Source organism: Schistocerca nitens, chromosome 6 (genome assembly GCF_023898315.1).
Source record: "Schistocerca nitens isolate TAMUIC-IGC-003100 chromosome 6, iqSchNite1.1, whole genome shotgun sequence".
NCBI lineage: Eukaryota > Metazoa > Arthropoda > Insecta > Orthoptera > Acrididae > Schistocerca > Schistocerca nitens.
In genome coordinates, this window is record NC_064619.1 from 378,297,966 (window position 1) to 378,323,833 (window position 25,868).

General features: G+C 39.9%; 1 protein-coding gene across 1 annotated transcript in view; it reads right to left on the minus strand.

Moving 5' to 3' along the window:
* LOC126262308 (uncharacterized) overlaps window positions 1–20,599 on the minus strand; it is a 248,561-nt gene extending 227,962 nt beyond the window's left edge. The window contains exon 1 of the mRNA XM_049958852.1: window positions 20,582–20,599. The gene's annotated coding sequence lies outside the window, so the exon portion shown is untranslated. The remainder of the gene's footprint in view (window positions 1–20,581) is intronic.
* Window positions 20,600–25,868: the final 5,269 nt, after the last annotated feature.

Sequence of the window (25,868 nt, forward strand, 5' to 3'; positions counted from 1 at the left end):
GATGGCAGCGTGGAGAGATCAGAAATTTTTGGTCGTACCCGGTGCTCCTCGTGCAGTTGTTGTGGCACAAGCTGGAGTCGCTGCATCAATCGGCTCTGGCAGCACTCGGCAGGAGTCATTAGCCGAGGTGGTTGCAGCGGCAGCCATGGTGGCCTGCAAGTTGAGCAGGGAGTCCAGTCTATCAGCCACTTGCAGCAACTCACCTAGTGGCTGGTCCTCATACGCAATTAAGGTTGAGCGCACCTGTGAAGGTAACTGCAGCTGCCAGATGTGCACAAGTAATGTGTCTGAGAACATGGAAGGGTCCACCATAGCACGTAAATGCCAATAAAAGTCTGAAGGCAACCTGTCACCATGTTTCTCGTGGTACAGGAGCTGTGTTATCCGCTGATCCACAGGTTTTGTGCAACACGAAATTAACGCCGTCTTGAAGGTGGCATAAGCTTGTTCTGGTGGGGGTTGCATAATTATATATGATACCACCGATGAAGCACATTGGTCCAGGTTGCATATCACTAGCGTAAACTATTCAAAATCATCAACTATTTGATGCTGCACGAGAATATTCTCCATAGTAGCAAACCAAATTTTCGGACATTCAGGAACGAAAGGCGGGGGCTGAATTTGTAATCGTGATGCGTGTGGGCCCCAAGAGCTGGCAAACGAAAAGTTTGAAACTCTTGGGAGCTGCACCAACCTGAGTGATGAAAACGTGACTAAATTTGGTTTGATATCAGCGTGTCCTGTGGGCTGGTTGTGTGAGGCAATATCCTGAGGTGGCGGTGTGGGAACCTCTGGTACACGCGGCGCGGTTGGAAACTTAACGTCATGGATGAACTCGGTATAAAATGTAAGAACCCATGGCACTGCGAACTGAGGGGTTTGCTGCATCATGTCAAGCTTGTTCTCAATATCCTGGATGACAGCGTCGATGTTGTGGAAGGGGTTCTGTGCAGGCAACATGTCGATATGAGAAGGCGTGGAAAATGTGTAAAGAAACTTGTCTACTGCCACTCCACTGTAGTTACAGGCTCACCACTTATGTAGGTGGTGTTTACTCTACATAAAAGAAAATGCTTGTGTGGATTTTATACTGGAAATAATCACTTTTACTATACCACACGAACACAAAGCAAATATACATTAACGCGGGAAACTAAACACGGTTGTTTTCCCAAAGAACCTCATTCGCAAAGATGAGTGTTTCAGTGTCCTGTCGACTATTGACATCACTCCTATGGTACCCTCAACAAAGTGTTGTGCTCCATTATCACTACAGACAATGACGTGGAGGAACTGTCAACAGAATCTGGCCTGCCTGAGGAACAACACTGATGAGTGTTAGCCATTCTGTGCCAATGTTCAGATGCTTTCAGATCTGGAGCACATGAAACACACAATCAGTCCATGGCAAAACATCATATCAACACTTAGGATCATCCACAATTGGCTAGCACTTGTATAGAATGTCACTGGCTAAACAAGTGGTAACCCAGTAGTAAATGCAGATGTTGAAAGATAACATCAATGAACCTTTATTAAGTCCTTGGTCCTCTCCCTGGTCTCTGTAAAAACTAATATTGGCTGAACAAAATCATGATGAAAAAATAACCACCCACTGCCATGCATTGATGATACCCTAGACTGCTTGAAAGAGGCAAAGCATTTCTCGACTTTTAGCATGCAGGCAGGCTACAAACAATTCAAGATAGATGAGGCTGACCAGAAAAAGACTGCTGATAGCCTGTAGGTGTTCAAAGTTATATGGTTGGGCTATGTAACCCTCCAGCCATCTTTTAACACCTTATATGTACTATCTTGCTATCTGGATGACATTGTCATTTTTTCAAAGACATTTCAAGAATATTCAAGCTGCATAACAACAACGTTGAAGTCTTTTCAGACTGCACACCTCCACCTGAATCCCGAAAATGTGACTCTCCATCAGCGAAGAAATAAATATCTTGGGGGAATTGATTCTGTCTTGATCCAGAGAGAATATGAGCAGTCACAGATTTTCCAACTCCTTGGAATGTGCTCATACAATCCATAAAGGACTTTCATGTCAAGTTATATTCCTTGCAAGAGCTGTTGCAGGGAGACACCAAATTTTCCTGGAATGAGGTGCAAGACAGATCTTTCCTTGTCCTCTGAAAGGTGCTCAAAATGTGATAGCTTATGCTCCAAGCCCGACACAGAATGCCTCGCAGTTGGCTGTGCCATCAACAAATTTCAGCCTTATTTATCTAGCTAACCATTCACCATTGATGGACCACCATTCTCTATGCTGGCTGACTAGCCTAAAGGGCCCATCAGACTGACTGAGGAGATGGGCACTGTTGCTTCAGGAGTAACTCAAACACAAGAATGCCAACTGCTTTTGTAGAATACATCAGCATGGATGAAGTCTCAGTCATCGTTGCATTAAATGACATTGTTGCTGAACAGAGCAAAGATCCAGAACTGATCAAAAAAATAGCAGCCTTGAAGAAAGAGGAACAAGAGAAACTTACAATTAATAAAAGCAACATTGTATAAGAGGAACTATGATTTTATGGGGCAGAAATGGTTTTCATCATCCCTGCTCATCTATAACCAGCTATCCTGAAGAATGCGCATGACACTCCAACATCTGATCAGCTAGAATTCCCGAAGGCTTTAGACAGAATCAGACACAAGTATCACTGGCCAGTTCTTTTCCAATCCATTAGACACTTTAATGAACAGCCTTCCCCAAAACTCTAATGAAATGTCCGATACCACCTTTTTTTATATGCATCCGGATAATTATCGGACAATTTAGTGCTTCCTAGGGACTTGTATGTGTGTCTTTATGTATATCATTTTGTCCAATTTGCTAAAACACTTGATATTCATTGTGAAAGCAAACAGAATGTTCTGGAAAAACGTATATCATGATTGTCAGGGGATTGTTGTCATTAATAAAATTATGTACAGTTGACAAATCAAAAACCTAGTTGAGAAGTTGAAGTAACAGATATTTAGTAACAAATGTAAAAAGGCCATGGAAATATTGGCATAAGTGGCTGGTGCCTCCAATTACAATAATTAGAATTGAATAATGAGTAAACACAGAAAACATCTTTATCTTGAGAAACAGCTTAAAAGTTATTACCAAGCAATGTATTTTCATTTGTTATGTACTTTTATGTCCTCTGTAATTAATATCCTTTGTAATTAAATTTCTAATTAACTCTCCAATTGTTTACATCACACAATATTCTGATTTTCAGAATTTGAGACGTTATTGGTAACTTTCTTGTATGCAGTCGGATAAAGGACAAGATTTGTATTGTCACTGAATGTTAGTAACCAAACCCAAACTGTAATTAATTACATAACTAAAATAATACAAGACATTATTGCAATTAAAGTTCAGATTGACTTTTACATTTAAAACTAGTGATGATACTATAAAAATTATGCACTCCGTCTTCAGGCCACAAGTGGCCCATCAGGACCATCCGACCGCTGTGTTATCCTCAGTTGACGATGGGGATAGGAGGGGCGTGTGGTCAGCACACCACTCTCCCGGTCGTTAAGATGGTTTTCTTTGACTGGAGCCGCAACTATTTGGTCGAGTAGCTCCTCAATTAGCATCACGAGGCTGAGTGCACCCCGAAAAATGGCATCAGTGCGTGGCGGCTGGATGGTCACCCATCTAAGTGCCAGCCACGCCTGACAGCACTTAACTTCGGTGATCTCACGGGAACCGGTGTATACACTGCGGCAAGGCCATTGCCACTATAAAAATTTCATCAATTAATATTGTATTTTTTACCTTATTCAGCTGTAACATCAGTTTCTTTACGTTTTGAAAATTTTAATTGTAACATAATAATGGACTATTTTGTAATTTATTGTTAAAATTCTATATAAAGCAAAGCAGTGATGTGCCAGTCAGTCAGTTTTGGAAGTCAAAGAGATCAGTGATGTCAATCAGTGTTTTGTTAACGTGACGAGTATGCAGCTCAGTGGTCAATAAATTTTGTGAAGTTTGAAACTGTTGTTTTCATTCATCAAATGAACTCTAGGCCAAGTTAGCTTAATTTAAGTAACATCCGAGAATATAGCATCGTTACAATACTATGTGAGCCACTGTATGGAATGACAATACCAGCACCTGTGTCAATCCACTGAAATGGCATCAACTTCTTCACAGGTTCCTGAAGTCAACAAAGAAGTATCAATGGATGATAGTCTGCACTGGCTACCTTACCCACTACACTGTGATCATAACTCTGTGAACTGCCAAAGCTCCAGAAATTGCAAGATTCCTTGTAGAGGACATCATTTTGATACATGGAGCACCTTTTATGATGATCTCTCACTATAGAAAAAATTTCCAATTAAGGATTGTATCAGACGTGATTTCACATAGGATCATCATCCACAAGATGACAACTACCTATCACCCACAGACAAATGGTCTAATAAAACACTTCAATAACACACTGGCAGATATGCTCATAATGTACACTGATGTCACAGAGAAATTGGGGATCCAGTACTGCCCGTTGTGACATTCACATTCTTTCTGCTGCAGGGTGACAAACCCCAACAACAATGGCTACATTGTTCCTAGTTGTTGTTGTGATCTTCAGTCCAGAGACTGGTTTGATGCAGCTCTCTATGCTACTCTATCCTATGCAAGCTTCTTCATCTCCCAGTACCTACTGCAACCTACATCCTTCCGAATATGTTTAATGTAATCATCTCTTGGTCTCCCTCTACGATTTTTACCCTCCACGCTGCCCTCCAATACTAAACTGGTGATCCCTTGATGCCTCAGAATATGTCCTACCAACCGATCCCTTCTTCTAGTCAAGTTGTGCCACAAATTTCTCTTCTCCCCAATTCTGTTCAATACCTCCTCATTAGTTATGTGATCTACCCATCTAATCTTCAGCATTCTTCTGTAACACCACATTTCGAAAGCTTCTATTCTCTTCTTGCCTAAACTATTTATCGTCCACGTTTCACTTCCATCCATGACTACACTCCATACAAATACTTTCATAAACGACTTCCTGACATTTAACTCTATACTCGATGTTAACAAATTTCTGATCTTCAGAAACGCTTTCCTTGCCATTGCCAGTCTACATTTTATATCCTCTCTACTTCAACCATCATCAGTTATTTTGCTCCCCAAATAGCAAACCTCATTTACAACTTTAAGCATCTCATTTCCTAATCTAATTCCCGCAGCATCACCCGATTTAATTCGACTACATTCCATTATCCTCATTTTGCTTTTGTTGATGTTCATCTTATATCCTCCTTTCAAGACACTGTCCATTCCGTTCAGCTGTTCTTCCAGGTCCTATGCTGTCTCTGACAGAATTACAATGTAATCGGCAAACTTCAAAGTTTTTATTTCTTCTCCATGGATTTTAATTCCTACTCTGAATTTTTCTTTTGTTTCCTTTACTGATTGCTCAATATACAGATTGAATAACATCGGGAATAGGCTACAACCCTGTCTCATTCCCTTCCCAACCACTGCTTCCCTTTCATGCCCCTCGACTCACATAACTGGCATCTTGTTTCTGTACAAATTATAAATAGCCTTTCGCTCCCTGTATTTTACCCCTGCCACCTTCAGAATATGAAAGAGAGCATTCCAATCAACATTGTCAAAAGCTTTCTCTAAGTCTACAAATCTAGAAACGTAGGTTTGCCTTTCCATAATCTATTCTCTAAGCTGTAGGGTCAGTATTGCCTCACGTGTTCTAACATTTCTACGGATTCCAAACTGATCTTCCCCGAGGTCGGCTTCTACCAGTTTTTCCATTTGTCTGTAAAGAATTCGTGTTGATATTTTGCAGCTGTGGCTTATTAAACTGATAGTTTGGTAATTTTCACATCTGTCAGCACCTCCTTTCTTTGGGATTGGAATTATTATATTCTTCTTGAAGTCTGAGGGTATTTCGCCTACCTCATACATCTTGCTCACCAGATGGTAGAGTTTTGCCAGGGCTCACTCTCCCAAGGCTATCAATAGTTCTAATGGAATGTTGTCTACTCGCGGGGCCTTGTTTCAACTTAGGTCTTTCAACCCTCTGACAAACTCTTCACGCAGTATCATATCTCTCATTTCATCTTCTATCTTCTTCTACCACCTCCTCCATTTCCATAGTATTGTCCTCAAGAACATCGGCCTTGTATAGACCCTCTATATACTCCTTCCACCTTTCTGCTTTCCATTCTTTGCTTGGAACTGGGTTTCCATCTGAGCTCTTGTTATTTATGCAAGTGGTTCTTTTTTCTCCAAAGGTCTCTTTAATTTTCCTGTAGGCAGTATCTATTTTACCCCTAGTGATACATGCTTCTACATCCTTACATTTGTCCTCTAGCCAACCCTGCTTCACCATTTTGCACTTCCTGTCGATCTCATTTCTGAGACGTTCGTATTCCTTTTTGCCTGCTTCATTTACTGCATTTTTGTATTTTCTCCTTTCATCAATTAAATTCAATATCTCTTCTGTTACCCAAGGATTTCTATTATTTTTACCTACTTGATCCTCTACTACTTTCACCATTTCATCTTTCAAAGCTACCCATTCTTCTTCTACTGCATTTCTTTCCCCCATTCTTGTCAATCGTTCTCTAATTCTCTCTACAACCTCTCGTTCTTTCAATTTATCCAGGTCCCATCTCCTTAAATTCCCACCGTTTTGCATTTTCTTCAGTTTTAATCTACAGTTCATAACCAATATATTGTGGTCAGAGTCCACATCTGCGCCTTTAAATGTCTTACAATTTAAAACCTGGTTTCTAAATCTCTGTCTTACCATTTTATAATCTGACACCTTCCTGCATCTCCAGGCTTCTTCCATGTATACAACCTCCTTTTATGATTCTTGAACCAAGTGTTAGCTATGATTAAGTTATGCTCTGTGCAAAATTCTACCAGGTGGCTTCCTCTTTCATTTCTTAGCCCCAATCCATATTCACCTACTACGTTTCCTTCTCTTCCTTTTCCTACTATCGAATTCCGGTCACCCATGACTATTAAATTTTCGTCTCCCTTCACTATCTGAATAATTTCTTTTATCTCATCATACATTTCATCAATCTCTTCGTCATCTGTAGAGCTAGTCGGCATATAGACTTGTACTACTATGGTAGGCATGGGCTTCATATCTATCTTGGCCACAATAATGCGTTCACTATGCTGTTTGTAGTAGCTTACCTGCATTCCTACTTTTTTATTCATTATTAAACCTACTCCTGCATTACCCCTATTTGATTTTGTATTTGTAACCCTGTATTCACCTGACCAGAAGTCTTGTTCATCCTGCCACCGAATTTCACTAATTCCCACTATGTATAACTTTAACCTATCCATTTCCCTTTTTAAATTTTCTAACCTACCTGTCCGATTCAGGGATCTGACATTCCACGCTTTGACCCGTAGAACGCCAGTTTTTTTTCTCCTGATAACAACGTCCTCCTGAGTAAACCCCACTCGGAGATCCGAATGGGGGATCATACAGTAAAGCTGCATGCCCTCGGGAAAAATTATGGCTGGAGTTACCCCCTGCTTTGAGCCGTTTGCAGTACCAGCACAGCAAGGCCGTTTTGGTTAGTGTTACAAAGCCAGATCAGTCAATCATCCAGACTGTTGCCCCTGCAACTACTGAAAAGGCTGCTGCCCCTCTTCAGGAACCACATCTTTGGCCTCTCAACAGATACCCCTCTGTTGTGGTTGCACCTATGGCACGGCTATCTGTATCGCTGAGGTACGCAAGCCTCCCCAGACACCCTGTAGAAGAACTGACAGAACTACAGGGTGACACAGAAAAATTGGAACTTTTCCCCAATCTAATAAAACTAGAAATGATGAAGGAAAGAAATTGCGTGCATAGTAATTGAAACCTTACAGCTTTGCCATTTACGAAACATTGAGGGCATTTGTCATTTTTGAGCCGGCTGGTGTGGCCGTTCAGTTCTAGGTGCTTCAGTCTGGAACCGCGTGACCGCTACGGTCGCAGGTTCGAATCCTGCCTCAAGCATGAATGTGTGTGATGTTCTTAGGTTAGTTAGGTTTAAGTAGTTCTAAGTTCTAGGGGACTGATGACCACAGATGTTAAGTCACATAGTGCTCAGAGCCATTTGAACCATTTGTCATTTTTGAAAAATTATGTCCTTTCGATGGTGTCCTCCAGTACGAATACATTCATGAAACGTACTGCTGAGATTCCTCATCGACTGCTGCAACACCTCAGCTCGAATACTGTGAATTCCATCCCAAATTCTCTGTTTTAACTCATCCATGGTTCTTGGTTGAGTACTGTAGATTTTGCTCTTGAGGTAGCCCCACAAGAAAAAATCACTAACAGATAAATCTGGCAATCTAGAGGGACAGGGATTGTTACCGAATTGTGAGATCATGCAGTTGCCAAACAATTCTTGCACATATGCCATTGATTGCCATGCAGTGTGTGATGTCGCTTCGTCCTGCCGAAACCAGGCTTCTTGAACATTTGGAAAGTTGTTCAATGCAGGCATAGTGAAAGTTTGTAACATCTCCATGTAATGATCGGTACTGACAGTTATTGTGTTTCCCTGTTCATTTGCAAAAAAATACAGTCTGATAATCCCAAGTGATGAAACAGCACACCATACTGTCACTTTACTAGCTTGTAAAGGGTGCTCACGAACGCCATTAGGATTTGTGTTGCCCAAAATCGGTAGTTCTGTTTATTCACATAACCTGTGAGACAAAAATGTGCCTCATCTGACATCCACAACTTGTTTAGAAATTCATTGTCATTGTTTAGTTTTGTTATAATTTGTTGACAGAATCCTAATCGTAACTGTTAATAGTTGTCCTTCAATTGTTGCACCATCTGTAGTTTGTATGGATGAAATTTTAAATCAATATGAAGAATTCCGCAAGCATTCTCCCAGGACATTCCAACCACTGCTGCTTGCTTACGAATTGAATGCCATGGGCTCCATAAGACAGACTCGTGTACATCAATGTTTGCTAGAGAACGCACACTTTTTGTCACCCTGTTGGTTTCTTCTTGAGGGCAGATCCAGTCTCTTCAAAGCTATTAATCTAACATTTTATCACGTTTTGATGGAACAGCATCATTATGTCCTAAATTACATAAACGTTGGAACTCCCTCTGCACTGCTACCAAACTGTCACTGTTTTTATAAAACATTCTTATGACTAACTCACACTGTTGTCTGTTCCACTCATCCATGATTGCTGAAATGGGGGACTGTTTACTCGCTAACTGCTCGAACCCACAGTGCTGCCACCTGCCCATGGTTGCCACAACTCATTTCAAACATTCCCGTTATTCTGTGTCACCCTGTATAACACCTAGCATTGGCCAGTGAGATACAGCCTGGGAGACTTGGTGTGGATTTTCATTCCTGTGTGGAAAGTCCAACTATCAGAAAAGTTATTTAAGTATCATGTCCTTCGTTGGACGTCACTTATGAAGTCATGGATTGTGTACCTTCTCAAGAAGATGAAAGTATATAGAAACATTGTCCACACTGCAGTCCTGAGCTGTAGATCAACAGTGGGGGCTTCTCATTCAAGGAAATTAAGACCTACTTGATGATCTCAAAGCTTCAAAGAGAGGGGGTACCTTCCATGCACATCATAATGAGGAGGACAGTGCAACCTGAAATTCAGGATCTGACAGTTTTCCATAAAGAGGACCCATGACAACAGGGGGGGGGGGGGGGGGGGGGCTTCTCATTCAAGGAAATTGAAGACCTACTTGATGATTGCAAAGCTTCAAACGGAGAGGGTACCTACCATGCACATCACTGTGAGGAGGATATGACAATGTAACCAGAAAGTGAGGATCTGACAGTTTTGCCATATAAGTCCAGGGTGCTGTAGTTGGCTCCAGTGAGAACCTCTGAAACAGCAGGTTAACTGTTTCTACAGGAGAGGAAGAAATGCTGCAGGACATGCTGCATGACTTGAGAAGTAGTGGTTATCACCACTGCGTGGTGTGCAGCAGGTTGTCAGGTCAAACCCAATGACCATCAAATATTTGTTGTTTAGTACTCATCATTTCTGAAAAGTTACTGTAATATCGTATATTTGTAACATTTGTCTATTCTGGAACTTTTGATGTACATATAAATAGCAGTAATCCCCGACCATCAGTTAAGTTCTGTTCTGTCTATACACTGGTGTCCTTGATAGATATGCTTTTCAGTACTAAGAATTGTACTACACTGATGACACTGCTTTCGTATGTCTCACTTCTTCTTGAAGTTTGCATAGATTTTGTTGAAACTGAGTCAAAATCTTTCTCAAAATATATGAATCTTTGATAAAGTGGTACTTCATTCTATAATTTCAGCCACAACTTGCAAATATTCCAAAGTGCTACATCCACTTCTGAATCCAACTGGTTTCTTTGCTCGTCTGGTATCTTACATTTTTCCTGTGTGATTGATGATAAATTTTGTCATTATCTTGTACATTATGGAGAGGAGACATAATGCTTTACATAACTGTTTCATTTCTTGGTAACCATCTTACATGGTAGAAATTTTGTAAATAATTTTTCAAGTGCATTTCGTATCACTTTGTCCCCATATTCAACCACTTATATTAAAATAGTATGACATCAAGGTGTATTTCTGTTCTATATAGCTCAAATGACTTCAAAGAAGTAACTTGACATACTCTAATATGTTATGTTTATGATCATCGTTTGAGCCAACAAAAACCTCGAAAGAAGTCATGGTGTGTTTGAATAATTTTCTCTCCATGGTTAGTTACTATGTCATCTGCATTCTTAACTCACAAAATGTGGTGTCCACTCAGTGTAAGTTTCTGTTTTGTTTTCTGTTTGCTCTTTTTCTTTGCAACTGCTCATCTTACAAAGTTAACTTCTTTATAGTGCTCTTATTGTGTTTATTAAAAACTCTCACCATTTCCTTAATAGTTGCCTTGTTCCACTTGAGATTCTCTTTTCTTTGTTATCTTCATAATTGCAACATCTTTTGGTGTTTGCATGCTGTAAATAGATTTGTCAAACAATGGCCCAATTTATCGATGCCTGTATAATCTTCATTTGATGAACTTGTTGCCTAATTTTATCTGGTATACCTTGGAGGACCAGATATCCCATTTTTCATGGGACTGTTCTTTTGTGTGCGTGCGTGTGTGTGTGTGTGTGTGTGTGTGTGTGTGTGTGTGTGTGTGTGTGGTGTTTTTTTCCTGTTGTCCCAAAAAATATTCAGTGGAATGCCAAATGTCCTGTTTTCTTCGTAATCATCAACAACCTTATCTCCTTTTTTTAAATGTCAGCTTAGTGTCAAAGACACATTTTTTAGCATTTTCTTGAGCCTTTCTTTGTCTTGAACCCAAAGATAGTATAAATAAGCATTATTTTGCTCATTGGATGAGGAGAAGTCTGAACAGAAGATTTTCCATCATCAAGCTCAGTTCCTTTGCTACTGCAGAAATGGTGGACAGATATAAAAAGTTTTTGTTAAAGAATGTTATAGGGCTATCAATGTTCAATTGTATTTGTAATTATGAATTAGCTATTCAATGTTAGATGACAAATTTGCAGTAGATGCAACCAACACAATGTCTTCAGACTTTTACAGATAACAAAGAGATGTATGTGGCAGTTTTAACACTGGCTTCGGCAATTGCTTTAGTGTGCTACATTGTCTGAACTCATGCCTGTTAATACAGGTAAAGGAAAGTGTTCTTTCTCAAAAACCATGGAAGGAGAGTTCCATTTCTTGAAGGAAACCACAAGTAGAGTCTGTGCAGAATACAATGGTCAGTAGAAGCACAGACAAAGCATGCATGGGGAGAGCGGTAATAGTGTGGGCTGCGGGCAAGCACTGTAAAGGAAGTACTAAGCACAGGAGGGGAAGTGCATTCTACACTGAAGCCTACACTCTCATTTTTTGTAAATGTTAAGCAGGACCCCTCCGTGTCCACACTTGCAAGGTGACCATTCAAAATGATGTGGCACATCTTCTTTGGTTAGCATCTAAAAAGAATTTTGCTGAGCATGCAGCAATATATTTTCATCTGGCTTGTAAACTATTTGCAACTTTCAGAGAAGGATCATGAGTGGTGAATTTTGAGTAAAACCTACACATTTCTCTTGTTGCCATGTTAAAATCTGCTTCTTTTGCCAAGACACAGTGGAGCTTACAGTCTCACCTCACTAAAACATTGTGTAAATGCAGCTGTGGGAGAATTCCCAAACTGTGGTTTAATAAGTTTATTAAATGAGGAGTGGAGGAAAAGTAAGGTCTGTATCTTATGAAAAAACACATCCTTGGTACAATATAGAAGTGTAATGTTTTCACTCATGTTGTTCCAAAACCCGTACCATTCCTCATTTTACCAGCTATCAATGACCCTTAAAAATTACATTCATTCATCAAAAAAGTCTGTAGTTAGTGATATAGCATGATAGATAATCAAGTTTTGCATAAGAACCATCTTCTTTGCAGGCTATCATTTGCCAAAATCTCATTCTGATATCTCAACCCATTTATGAAATATGAGGAATGTTGAGGATATTTCACTCCAGCTTTATTGCTGGTGCTGCGTGATCACAAATGAGTGTGCTAGATCAAATCAGTTTTCTGAAGACTGGTGACAGATAGAGACCTCCTCCCAAATCTAAAGAACAATTTAGTATGTTAGCCAAATTTCATAGCAACATAGCAACATATTATGTAACATGCACCAAACACAAAATCATAACGACTTCTACTTTTCATTGTTACATTTTTCAAATTTTGTGCAATGTCTTACTTCCATATAAATATCACAGTAATTATGACCATTAATGAAATGGTGGGCACATCATAATGAACCTGACACATAAAGCTACAAGCAAAGCAATTAAAATTTTTTTACTGAATATTTTCTGTAAAATCAATTGAGCAAGATTGCAGGGCGTGCACCTCAATTCGTCATCTCCTACCTGACGAAAGGTGGCAGACAGTGTCAGCCTCCCCTTCCGAACAAATGAATGAACTCACCCAGCACTTTGGAAGAAAACTGGTCACTGTGCATCTACCACAGTATCCTGTGTGGAGTCTACGAAGGTGGAATGTACGTTGTGTCATTCAGTTTTTTCCATTGAACATGGAGGTCGTGTCGATGTAACATAGTACATAAAGAAAAAGAAGCACCGGTTGGCAGTTTCTGTGAGATCTTCTTGCAGCTCAACTTCCTTTGCCATTACGAATAAACTACAAACAGAGGAAGGTAAAGGCATTGCTGCAGAAGAAGGGCTGTTTGCATTCCATACTGCAAAGCACGATCATTCTTTCCTTTCAATAGACTGCACGGTTCTTCTCATCACAGAACTATCTGAGAAGAAATTCACTTATGCCAGTTGATTTTAGTGAATATTTTATCACCATATGCAGTGCACGAAGTTCAGTCAGAACTTAAAGATGCTATGTATGTGCCCATGATGGTTGAGGCATCCAATCAAAGAAGTTTAAAGCTAGAACTGATTCTAGCTAGGAATTTAATTCTTACCAAAGGCATTCAGTGCAAACTAATCTGTCTTCAGAACACGGCTGGAGAAACAGCAGAATTATTAGCTAGCTATATTCTGGATATTTTGAAAAAGCAAAATGTAATTGACAAGATTGTCACATTTTGTGCAATAACTGTAATACCAATTTTGGTGGGTACAAGAGAGCAGGAATAAACAATGTTCTCAAGATTCGCAGCATCATTTGTGGAACACATGTAGTACAAATTGTAGTTCAAACAAGTACAGGCATGCTTCCAATTAGCATTAGCGAATAAAATTTTTCAAAATTTTCATATTCACACTGTGAATGTGGAGGAACTGAAATCATTCTGTGATTTTATTGATACCGAACACAAGCAAGTTCTAGGTAGTATTAAAACTAGATGTTTGTCATTGTTAGCAGGAGCTACAAGAGTTACTGATATGTATGAACCTTTGAAATCCTATATCCTGTTTCAGGATATGTGTCCTACTTTGCTGAAACAGTTTTTGAGAGCCCACAGTCACTTCTTTGGCTTTATTTCACACAAAACCAATAAAAATGTTTTCAAATTCAATCCAAAAGTTGGAAAGAACCATGGTTTTAGTTACAGAATCAGCTGAGGAGTTAAAGCTGCTTAAAGAAAAAAAATCAGTAACAGGAATTTAGTAAATTTCAAACTTCTTCAGATATTCCTTCAATTTCTTATTGAATTCAGCTTAGTCCAAATACGAGATGATTACCAAATTATTTTATGACACTTTCGTGACTTATTTAGAAAAGTGCATTTTTCCATTTCAGCTTCTGAAATCATTTCATTGGATAACACTGAACAATTCTGTTTCTTGGGCTTAACTTTTAAACTATCTGAAAATTCTTAAGACAGTAGACTTAGTTGCAACATTTCAGATAGGTGGAGACGTATTGTTTGTTGAGATAGGATGTGTGAACAATGTTGTATCCAAGAGACTTGAAGAATAGGAAAAAGCTAATTTGGAAACAGCTAAAAGATTGTGTATATTCCAAACACTTAAAAGTACAGGTACTTCATTTAAAAACATAGAGATGCTTGTTCAGTTCTGCTCTTGCTGTACCAGGTACAAATTTTGTTGTGGAAAGGGTATTTTCAATTGTGAATTCTCTTTGGATTGATGAGAAAAACTGTTTTACTACTGAAAATATAGGAGCAATTGTTGTAGTTAATAATCATTATCAAGATCTTACCTGCAAGGAGTTCTACAAACTGCTATTAACCATTTCAAGGCTTCTGAAAGGTATCAGGTCTTCTGATTAGTACAATGTTAGTAGCAGTGTTCCTGATACAGTAGGTAAATGGTCTACAGATTTTTGATGTCTACATTAGTATTCATTTTTTAAAAACCATTCTATCCATTTCTCAATATTTTGAGTTACAATCAGTTATTGGGAAAACAATGAATCATCATATGATGCAGTGCCATTACGAGCCTGTTTTGAAGTGTCTTGTTAAAATATATGCTTTTGTGTGAGTATGAACTGTAGTTTTTATTTATTTTAGTAAAGCGATGCAGTCAAATATGCAGAATATTTTCTCTCTGTCTAGTGTCCTGTTTCTTATCCCAATTTTCTGCAAATGTCCCATTTTTTCATGTGAAGAATCTGTTCATGCTAGTATTCCTCCATATTTTTAAATGAATTCCTTTAACCTAAAATTCTGCTCTCCTGCCTGAAGCATCTGTTTCTTTTTAACATATATATACTCTTAGAGTGAATTTCACTAGTTGATTACCACTTGCAATTCAAAAGCTATGTAGTAGCATCACATCCTGTATAATTTCTTAATTTTTTTTGATTTTACAGTCAGTTCCCTTTTCATTTCTAATTACTACATAAAAATTCCACTTTCTATTTGTGTTCTTCTGGAAGACTGTGTTAAGAATAATTGTTGTTCTTTGCTGCAAATACTATTATATGTCCTCCCTCATTTCTGGTATCATATCTGAAGTTCTGAATAATTATTCATTAGTTTTTGTCCAGTTTTCACATTAAAGCCACCTTAGTTATCATTTTACACTGGTATTTTCTGTCATCCATTACACTTTGTACCTCCTCATGAAAATGTGAGACCAATGTGAGTGATTTCCACTGTACATCTTTTGTTTTTAAAACAAATCTTAGTATTCTGTTCTGTATCACATCAATACATCAATAGTTGTAATATCATTGCTCATTTCCTCATTTTCAATAAAACTTGCATGTAAATTATCTCCCTGCCCTGTTCTTCTACAGTAATACGTATGAATATAATTCTAAAGTGACCACGAAGCCGAGTTCTGCAAGGCCTATACTTTTAGGTACCTCTCTTTGTGATGACCCGCTGTCTTTTTTAATTATCTTCTGGGGCATCACTGCTAAAGTAAATAAAGTACTTATTTGGCAGATGTTAGTAGTATGTACCAGAGTAAAAGAGACAATCACATTTCTGGCAGAGGTCTCACAATTCTCACAGTCACTTTGTAGTAGCTAAACTATTTAATGGTATTTATTTCTGATAATAAATACAGACTTCAGTTATACTGTGAGTCACAAAACCACAACACAAAATGCAAAAATAAAATTCAGGTTGGCTTCACTTCCTTGTCTAATTTTCAGAGCAAGATTCTAGTGCAAAGTTCTTCAACAAGTGCCAATACAGCACAAAATAATAAACAGAAAACTCTATAAATTTAAGAGAAAATTAAAAAAATAATTTATTAGTCATGCTGCAAATTATTTAATTATCCAGATTCAAGAAATGAAGCTATGTGCTGGGTGTGTGACAAATAGCAATGCTCACTGTAGACAAGCTCACATTCTTACAGCAGTTACGAAGCAATGTTTCTCTGATAAATACCAGTATTCAAACCTTTGTTATTGCACACCATGTACCAATGTAAGAAAACAAAGTTTCGTTTATATCAACAGCTCGTCACTGTCAGCTGTCTTCCTTCACTACCTATGGTTGCTCAAGGGCACGCGAAAAATCTTACGGATGCATGAGTGGATATCATCATGTTTATGCTATACAGGTTGATAAGAATTGGCATTTATACTAATATGCTATACAGGTTGACAAGCATAGGCATTTACGAGGTGTGGCTAGAAAAAAACCGGACTAGTACTGGTGAAACAATAAAACGAATGCAATAAGGCTGAAAGTCGCGTGGCCTGTCACGTGACTCTCGCTCCGCCTACTGCTCGAGTTTCATCTGCCTCCTGCACTCAGTCTGCCCGTGGCGTCTGTTTTAAGTAGTTGACGTTTTGTCTGTGCGTCGGAAAATGTTGAGTGTACAGAAAGAACAGCGTGTTAACATCAAATTTTGTTTCAAACTAGGAAAATCTGCAAGTGAAACATTTGTAATGTTACAACAAGTGTACGGCGATGATTGTTTATCGCGAACACAAGTGTTTGAGTGGTTTAAACGATTTAAAGATGGCCGCGAAGACACCAGTGATGACACTCGCACTGGCAGACCATTGTCAGCAAAAACTGAAGCAAACATTGAAAAAATCGGTAAACTTGTTCGACACTTTCCTTGTCAACTCCTGTTAACTCAGACACTGCTCTGATTGTTAAACGGCGATCTTGTCAAACAAGTTTACCGGTTTTTTCAATGTTTGCATCAGTTTTTGCTGACAATGGTCTGCCAGTGTGAGTGTCATCACTGGTGTCTTCGCGGCCATCTTTAAATCGTTTAAACCACTCAAACACTTGTGTTCGCGATAAACAATCATCGCCGTACACTTGTTGTAACATTACAAACGTTTCACTTGCAGATTTTCCTAGTTTGAAACAAAATTTGATGTTAACACGCTGTTCTTTCTGTACACTCAACATTTTCCGATGCACAGACAAAACGTCAACTTCTTAAAACAGACGCCACAGGCAGACTGAGTGCAGGAGGCAGATGAAACTCGAGCAGTAGGTGGAGCGAGAGTCATGTGACAGGCCACGCGACTTTCAGCCTTATTGCATTCGTTTTATTGTTTCACCAGTACTAGTCCGGTTTTTTTCTAGCCACACCTCGTATACTAATGTCAGTATACATTTGTTTCTGTAATATGTGAAAGGCATACTTGCCATTTTTATTGTGTACAGTGACATCTAGAAAATTTATTTTTCTTTTCCTCTCAAGTTTTGTTGCAAAACAACACTGCACAGACTGTGGACCCAAAAAATGAGTAAATACTACCACCATGAAATACACAGGAAGGATGCTGAATAAACAGAACATGTCTTGAAAGATTAAAATTGTTGTATTGGACAATAAGCATTCTGTTATAGCAAAAGAAATTCGGGACTGCTCTATCAAATGGACAATAAAATTCCACTTTAAACTTTAAAAAACTTTTATTCATAATCAGAAACAAACAAAAGTTGTTTGTTGACCTTGGGTGTCACATGAAAGACATGCTGAGCAGTTTGTTTGAGCTGGCACAATCTACACACTGCAAAAACAAAATTAGAAATATCTGGTGAGATACTATGGTAAACTGGTAAAGGCATTATGAGCACATTACTTTTCATTATAAGATTTATAGTAACCACTAAAAAATAAACTTTACGTGCTTCTGATGACTCTTAGGGAGAGACATCTAAAGAGAAAGAGAGAGAGAGAGAGAGAGAGAGAGAGAGAGGGAGAGAGAGAACCTAAACCACGAGATTAGGAAGGAACATTGTTAGTGTGACAGACAACAGGATTTTACTGAATGAATGAGATATGGTATAATACACACATCAAAAAAAGCTTTGCATAGCCTCAGTTCTGAGAGTTCCGGAACTCGTATAGAAAATTGGAATAGAAATCAACATAAACATCATTTCTGCCCTTTTTATTGCTAATGAAAACCACACATTGCATCTTGTGCTACCATACAGTAGACCTTCCAAGGTGGTGGTCCAGATTTCTGTACACACCGGTACTTCTGATACCCAGTAGCACGTCCTCTTGCACTGATGTATGCCTGTATTTGTTGTGGTGTACTATCCACAAGTTCATCAATGCGCTGTTGATCCAGACTGCCTCACTCCTCAATGGCGATGCGGTGTAGATCCCTCAGAGTGGTTGGTGGGTCACGTCATCCATAAACAGCCCTTTTCAATCTATCCCAGCCATGCTCGATAGGGTTCATGTCTGGAGAACATGCTGGCCACTCCAGTTGAGTGATGTCATTATCCTGAAGGAAGTCATTCACAAGATGTGCACTACGGAGGTGCAAATTGTCATCCATGAAGACGAATGCCTCTGCAATATGTTGCTGATATCTTTGCACTATTGGTCAGAAGATGGCATTCACGTATCGTACAGCCGTTACGGTGCCTTCCATGATCACCAGCAGCGTATGTGGCCCCACATAATGGCACCCCAAAACAGCAGTGAACCTCCACCTTTCTGCAATCACTGGTCAGTGTGTCTAAGGCGTTCAGCCTGACCAGGTTGCCTCAAAATGCATATCTGACAATTGTCTGGTTGAAGGCATATGCGACACTCATCAGTGAAGGGAACATGATGCCAATCCAGAGCCATCCATTTAGCATGTTGTTGGGCCCATCTGTACTGCACTGCATGGTGTCATGGTTGCAAAGATGGACCTCACCATGGAGGTTGGGAGTGAAGTTGCACATCATGCAGCCTATTGCCCACAGTTTGAGTCGTAACACGACGTCCTGTGGCTGCACAAAAAGTGTTATTCAACATGGTGGCATTGCTGTCAGGGTTTCTCCGAGCCATAATCCGTAGGTAGCAGTCATCCACTACAGTAGTAGCCCTTCGGCGGCTTGAGCAAGGCATGTCATCGACAGTTCCTGTCTCTCTGTATCTCCTCCATGTCCAAACAACATCGCTTTAGTTCACTCCGAGATGTCCAGACACTTCCCTTGTTGAGAGCCCTTCCTTGCACAAAGTAACAATGCAGCCACAATTGAATGGTGGTATTGACTGCCTAGGCACAGTTGAACTACAGATAACACAAGCTGTGTACCTCCTTCCTGGTGGAATGACTGGAACTGATCAGCTGTTGGATCCCCTCCGTCTAATAGGTGCTGTTCATGCATGATAGTTTACATCTTTGGGCAGGTTTAGTAACATCTCTGAACAGCGAAAAAAGGACTGTCTGTGGTACAGTATCCACAGCCAATGTCTGTCTTCAGGAGTTCTGGGAACTGAGGTGATGCAAAACTTTTTTTGAGGTGTGTATAAAATAAATACCAGTGGTCATTATCAGCAGAGTACAAAGCAGCATTAGCAGAAGCAATGTCAGAAGAAAGTGAAAAACTGTGATCCAGAAGGAAAACAGCTCCACCAACACATCTCAGGGATTTTTTTATTGGCAGGCAGCATCATACAAACAGTAAGATAAAAGCTGCACCAAAGTCAGAAAACAAAAACCAATTAACAATTTTCTATCGAATTATACAGAGCTTAGGCAACAGATTAGGTGAAACAGAAGTCCTTCTGAATGATTACTTAAAAGAAACTATAGTCTTATATGTAAATAAATGATTATTGGCTAAAAGAGGTGCAAGCATGCACTGCTGTTGTTCATGAATTTGAAATGATAAGTAAGATCTGTAGAATAAACAATAAATGGGGTGGTACATGCATGTATCTTAGGTCAGGGATTAATTTAAAGAAAATTGAATATAATAATGTAAAATATGTAAAACAAGATCCTGAACACTGAATTTGTGAATTAATCAAACTCCAAACGGTCATTGTGTGTGTGTGTGTGTGTGTGTGTGTGTGTGTGTGTGTGTGTGTGTGTGTGTGTGAGTGTGTAGATAACCATCAGGAAAATTACTGTCTTCTTGCAAAGTTTTGAAATAATGCTAAATCATCAAAAATCAACTAAAATACAATATTAGAGAAGGAAAATTGCTACTCACCATATAGCGAAGATTATGAGTCATGATAGGCACAGTAAAAAGATTCACAAAATTATAGCTTTCGGCCATTAAGGCCTTTGTCAGCAATAGACACACACACACACACACATGCATACACACACTCATGCAAATGCAACCTGCACATACATCTAGAGTCTCCAAGAACTAAAACCGCACTGCAAGCAGCAGCACCAGTGCATGATGGGAGTGGCAACAGGGTGGGTGATAAGGAGGAGGGTGGGGCGGGGAGGGGGATGGATAGTATGGTGGGGGTAGTGGACAGTGAAGTGCTGCAGTTCAGATGGTGGGCAAGAGAGGAGGTGGGGAGGGGGGATGGAGGGGTAAGTAGCGGAAAGGAGAGAAAAAAAAGCTCGTCTTCCACATTTTTTTATTTATTTACTGACGCAGAGGTTTTGGTGCCAGAATTTGACTTTGTGCCTGCAAAGCATGCCTGCGTAGCGCTACATATATTCGATGACAGAAGTTAGCTGTGGCGGCACCTACCGACATTTTTCAGAACTTCCGCTTACTTCACACTCGATTCTAAGCTGCAGGCGGTTTTTTGGATTACAAAAACCGGAAAAAAAGTGCAGCTTAGATTCGAGTAAATACGGTATACAAAGACAATGCAGAAGAGGACATGTATTTTTGGATTACAAAAACCGGAAAAAAAGTGCAGCTTAGATTCGAGTAAATACGGTATACAAAGACAATGCAGAAGAGGACATGTAAGCTGATTTACCAAAGTCTTTATTTGCAAGTTCTGCCATATGGTAGGTACAATAGGCAATAATGTATCTATCGACAAAATGGGAAGGTCTTGCATCTAGGTCTATTACAGGTAAGGGATTGGAAGCATTGTACAAGATTGGGAGGATAATTACAGTCAGCGAAGGCTTCAGTGAGACCCTCAGTATATTTTGAGAGGGACTGCTGGTCACTGTGGATGCGACGACCATGGGTGGCTAGGCTGTACAGAAGGGACTTCTTGTTATGGAATGGGTGGCAGCTGTCGAAGTGGAGATATTGCTGGTGGTTAGTAGGTTTGTTATGAATGGAGGTACTGATGTAGCCATCTCTGGGGTGGAGGTCAACATCTAGGAAGGTGGCCTGTTGGGTTGATTAGGACCAGGAGAAGCAAATGGGGGAGAAGTTGTTAAGGTTCTGGAGGAATGTGGATAAGGTGTCCTCACCTTAAATCCAGATAGCAAAGATGTCATCACTTAATCTGAACCAGGTGAGGGGTTTAGGATCTGGGTTTTTAGGAATGATTCCTCTAGATGGCCCATGAATAGGTTGGCATAGGATGGTGCCATTTGGGTGCCCATAGCCATACCCCAGATTAGTTTGTAGGTAATGCCTTCAAAGGAGAAGTAATTGTGGATGAGGATATAGTTGGACATGGCAACTAGGAAGGAGGTTGTTGGTTTGGAATCCACAGGATGTCTGGAAAGGTAGTGTTCAACAGCAGTAAGTCCATGGGCTTTAGGAATGTTAGTGTACAGGGAGGTGGTACAATAGTGACGAGCAGGGCACTGTGTGGTAAAGGGACAGGAACTGTGGAGAGTCAGTAGAGGAAAAGGTTGGTATCTTTTATATAGGAGTATAGGTTCCGGTTAATAGGTTGAAGGTGTTGGTCTACGAGAGCAGAGATTCTCTCAGTGGGGGCACAGTAACCGGCCACAGTGGGTCATCCTGGATGGCTGGGTTTATGTACTTTAGGAAGCATGTAGAAGGTGGGAGTGCAGGGAGTGGTAGGGGTAAGTAGAGAGATGGACTCTGGGGAGAGGTTCTGTGATGGGCCTAAGGATTTGAGTAGTGACTGGAAATCCTGCTGGATTACTGGAATGGGGTCACTGTAGCAACGTTTATAGGTGGAAGTATCTGACAGCTGATGGGGTCTTTCTGCCAGATAATCCTTGCAGTTCAAAACAACGGTGGTAGAGCCTTTGTCTGCAGGTAGGATTATAAGGTCAGGATCAGTTTTTAGATGGTATATTGTGGTTTTTTCTGCATATGTAAGGTTAGTTTGCATGTTGAAGGTTTTGGGGAATGATGGAGAGGCAAGGTTCGAGGTTAAAAAATTCTGGAAAGTTAACAGGGGTTGGTTTGGAGGCAGTGGGAGTGGATCATGGTTGGATAGAGTAATGAACTGAGTTAGGCAAGGTTCAGTATTGGTCTTTGGTTGAGTCTCATTGGTTGGGTTGGTGGCGAAAAAGTGTTTCCACTGTAAGGGACCAGGAGAAGGAGAGAAGGTCTTTAACAAGTCCTGCATGATTGAATTTGGGAGTGGGGCAAAAGATGAGGCCTTTGAAAAGGACTGATATTTCTGTGGGACTAAGGCTTCTGGAGGAAAGGTTCATGACTGTGTTGCGGGTCTGTTTAGGTTCTGGGTTCTGTGTGGTGGTAGGAGGGAGATTTGGAGGGTGGGGTAAGTGTAGTAGGTCTGCAAGACAGGGTTTGTCAGCTATGAGGGGACGTGGGGGACGTTTGGAGGTTGTTGTAGAGATGGTGGACAGTGGTACTCTGAGGTGGGAATAAGAAGTGAGCAGGATGGAGAGCTTTTTGAGGTGATGTTGTGCATGTTGCTCAAGTACCTGCAGGGCAAGAGTTTCAATGTGTATTATGGGTTCCAGGAATTTGGGATTACACAGCAGGAGAATTTTGCAGATGGTGAGGAGGTATTGCAAGGAGGATTGGGCTTGGTTGATATGGTTTTGCAGGACTATGTTGGTGAGGGCTAAGGATTGGCAAAATCTGAACAGGTGGAGGTCATTGTGGAAGGAGGGGTGGCAACCAGAGATGGGTACTTTGATGGTAAGGCTATTAGGGGGGATTTCATGAGCCAAGCGACAACACAGGAACAGTGCCTTCTCTCCTGCCCTCCGTCTAAACTGCAGCACTTCACTATCAACCACCCTCCCCACCCCAGCCTCCTCCTTACCCCCATCCAGTCGCCACTCCCATTATGCACTGGTGCTGCTGCTTGCGGTGTTGTTTCAGTTCTCTGAGACTGCAGATGTGTGTGTAAGTTGCATTTGCGTGAGTGTGTGTGTGCGTATATTGCTGACAATGGCCTTAATGGGCAAAAGCTACAATTGTGTGAAACTTTTTGTTGTTCCTATCATGACTCAGCATTTCCGCAATATGGTGAGTAGTCTTTTCTTCTCTAATATTGTTACATTCCATTCTGGATTTTCCATTGTTTGATCAACTAAAATGCAAGTGTTATTGCATATTTTAACATTAAATTTAAAAATAACTGGGCCAAACAACAATTGATCAATCAGTTCTTATCACATAATATGACGGCACTAGGTGTATGAATGGACCTGAAACAACAATTGACCTAGTATTTGTTAACAAGAAATAGGTATAACTATATCACTGAGGTAATAGACACTGGGCTCTCTGATCATAAGGCAATTATATTGGGTTTATTTTATGAAAGAAAACATGGTCCAAACAGGCTGTAATATATGTATCATCCATGCTATTAGCTAATTTCGACTGTTAGTCATTTTCAAGCACTTATCACAAGCCTCAAGCTTCACATAACAGTTGAATAACCAGCTAATATGTATGTAAATGCACTCATCACTATCATGTGGGTGTGTAACACAAATACTATGCGACTCACAATTAAAGTTAGCTAACAGCATGATAATAGACATATTACAGGCCTTTTAGACCATGTTTTCTTTCTATAAGGATCCAGTGGATGGTGATAAATAGGGAAAGAAGTGATTTATTAATGAATACAGCATAAGGATTTTTAATCATATGTTAAAAAATATAACAGGGCATGGAATCTATCTGTGATGTAGATAAAAAGGCTAAATCATTTTTTGCAAGTTATAGGCACTGTTATGTGATTTCATATCCAATTAAGTGAGTAAAATTAAAGTTAAAGCATTCAAAGTCTTCAAATGAAGCACTTGGAATTCATGACACCCAGAAATATATGGCACCGTATGACAATATTGTTTATTTATTTTTGAGAGACATATATGGGGCCTGACAATGGCATAGTCGAATGACGAAACTGGTAGTCAAAATAAAATAAAATAAAATAACATCTCAATTACATGGCTGTTCGTGAATTTCATTGAAAAACTGCATACTATGTCCTCGATAATTTGCTAGGTGTATTCCAATCTCTGCCTTCACCTACATTTTTATCCTCTACAGTTCTCTCTAACCAACAGCCTTGCCATAGTGGTAACACCAAAGTTAAGCACTGTCGGGCTGGGCTAGCACTTGGATGGCTGACCATCCGGTCTGCTGAGCGCTGTTGGCACGCGGGGTGCACTCAGCCCTTATGGCTCTGCTCTCGTAAACTGACATTCAGGCAGCAGAGTGGTGTGCTGACCACATGCCCCTCAGTATCCACATCCATTGATGCCTGTGGGCTGAGGATGACACAGAGTCCAGTCGGTACTGTTGGGCCTTCCAAGGCCTGTTCGGACAGAATTTAGTTTTACAGTTCTCTCTAGTACCATGGAGGTTAGTCCACGATGCATTAACATATGTCTTATCACCATGTCCTTTCTTCTGGTCAATTTTTCCATATGTTCCTTTCTTTGCTAATTCTGCCGAGTATCTCCTCATTGCTTATCTTATCAGTCCACCTGATTATCAACATTCTTCTGTAGCAATACATCTAAAACGTTTTGATTCTTTTCATTTCCAGTCTTCTTACAGTCCATGATTCACTGCCATACAAAGTTGTGCTCCAAAAGTACATTCTCTGGCTAGGAATGCCCTTTTCACCTGTGCTAGTCTGATTTTTATGTCCTCCTTGCTTCGTTTGTTGTGGAGCAGCAATATCACCTGCAAATCTTATCTTATATGTCATTTCACCCTGAATTTTAACCACACTCATGAGACTTTATTTATTTCTGTCAATGCTTTTTCTGTACAGATTGAACAGTAGGGGTGAAGGACTGTGTCCCTGTCTTGCATCCTTTTTAATCTGAGTACTTCGTTCTTGGTCTTCCAGTCATATTGTTCCCCCTTATTAACTGTATATATTGCACATCACTGCATCATTTCCTATAGTTTATTCCTATTTTTCTCAGGATTTTGAGCATCTTGCGCCATTTTACACTGGTACATGCTTTTCTTGGGTCAATAAATTCTATGAGCATGTCTTGATTTTTCTTCAGTCTGGTTTCCATTATCAAGTGCAACATCAGAACTGCCTCTCTGGTGCCTTTACCTTTCCTAAAGCCAAACTGATCTCATCTATCAGATCCTAAATTTTCTTTCCCATCCTTCTGTATATTATTCTTGTCAGCAACTCGGACGCGTGGGCTGCTAAGCTGACTGTGTAACAGTTTTTGCACTTAACTGCTTTTGCTATCTTCGAAATTGTGTGGATAATATTTTTTTGGAAGTCTAATTGTATGTCATAAGTCCCATAGATTCTACA